This window comes from Colobus angolensis, unplaced genomic scaffold (assembly GCF_000951035.1).
Source record: "Colobus angolensis palliatus isolate OR3802 unplaced genomic scaffold, Cang.pa_1.0 Scaffold78, whole genome shotgun sequence".
Lineage (NCBI taxonomy): Eukaryota > Metazoa > Chordata > Mammalia > Primates > Cercopithecidae > Colobus > Colobus angolensis.
Genome location: NW_012121598.1, coordinates 273,480 through 275,188, shown reverse-complemented (window position 1 = coordinate 275,188; position 1,709 = coordinate 273,480).

Sequence of the window (1,709 nt, the reverse complement as noted above, 5' to 3'; positions counted from 1 at the left end):
CTGTTGTCCCTTGTAAGGTTTGCCCTTTGAAGTCTACACACTCCTCCAAAAAAAAAAAAAAAAATTGTTTTTCTTTTGCTGGAATGTTACTTATAAAACATTTATGGCATTGTCATTGAAATATTTGCATCTTAAAAGACTCAGTGGTGACATTTTTCTCTTTGAAGATGGCTTTAAAAGCAGTCAAAAGTTATTTCAAAATAGAATGTGATTATAAATATTGAGGTGGATGTACTCATATGGCTTACAAATTAACCCTGAAAATAATCTCCAAATAAGAATTCCAAAAATATTTTGGGCAGCTGTTTGGACAAAGTGGAATGCCTGATTTGAAACACAATACTCATTTGGATGTTTATGTTCCAGGGTGCTCATTTTTAAGGAGTTGACTTCATTATGTTATTTTCCCATCTACTGTATTATTTAAGTAAAACTTCAGTAGGGCTTAGTAAGTGCCAGGCACTATTGCTTTACAAATACTCATTCATTTAATCTTCATAATAATCCTTTTACAAATAAGAAATCATTTTACAATCATTTTACAATCATTTTAGAAATGAGGAAACTGAGGCATGGAGACATGTTGATCCCCCAGGGTCACCCAGTTAGTAAGTGGATGAGTTGGGATTCAAATCTTAAGCAGCCTACTTTCGGGGGCTAGAGGCTTCATTTCTAAGCTATGAGAGCTCCCCCAACAGAGACAAAGTCTCACTATACTGTCTAGTCTGGTCTTGAACTCCTGCGCTCAAGCAATCCTTCCACCTCACCCTCCCAAAGTGCTGGGATGACAGGCGTGAGCCACCGTGCCCAATTTAGGCTACCCCTTAATTAGAGTTAGGACTAGTCTAGTACTGTCAACTACTGTACCTCAGGGTCTCTCAGATGGAAGGGAAAAAAAGTCAAAGTGACTTAGAGGTTGGAAACCTGCAGAAATTCACAAATCCAACCAAGATGGGAACAACTGGAGCTGGAATGTGTGAACAGGGTGCTCTTATACTGCCTACCTCTTTCCGGGCACTGAGACCTAGAGAAGAGTTCCAACCTCAAGCTGGAAGCGACAAGAGGAAAGATTACATTCCCAAAATCAGAAATCATAAAACAATTTTAAAAGCAAGAGACCAGCAGGAAGGGGGTGCTGACTGATTGCTCAGAGAGAGTGTCCCAGGGCAGCAGGGTCTTGATGAGGTCATTCCAGGCCAGGGCCTCCAGCTCTTGGCTTTGCCAGCCCAGACACTCCATTTTGTCGGTGTACCTAGAGATAAGTAGGCATAAGGGAAATTAATTATGCTAACCAGACTCCTAAGAGTCTAAACCAAAACACGCACAGTTAGGAGAACAGTGCCAATAAGCTTGTTCAAAGCAATGCTTTTTCCTGTAGCGAAGTCATTATCAAAGTCTGTTTTGTAAGGAAAATTGACTGACCTCAAAAGACGGTGTTATGAAATGTTGAGAACCGGATGCGCCCATCTCCTGGACTACTGTGTAGCTGCCAAAAAGACCATTAGTCCGAAGTGCAGGAGAGCGCCCTCCCCTGGTGGTTGTACTAGGTCACAATACAACATTTTCAGTTCAGCTTTCTTCAGCATTCCTGACCTCAGACATGGATGGCTAGCAGGTTATCTCAGATGGTGAATGTTTGTGATTTTTGTTTTATTAATTGACTCTTTTTTTTTTTTTTTTGAGACAGGGTCTTATTCTGTTGCCCAGGC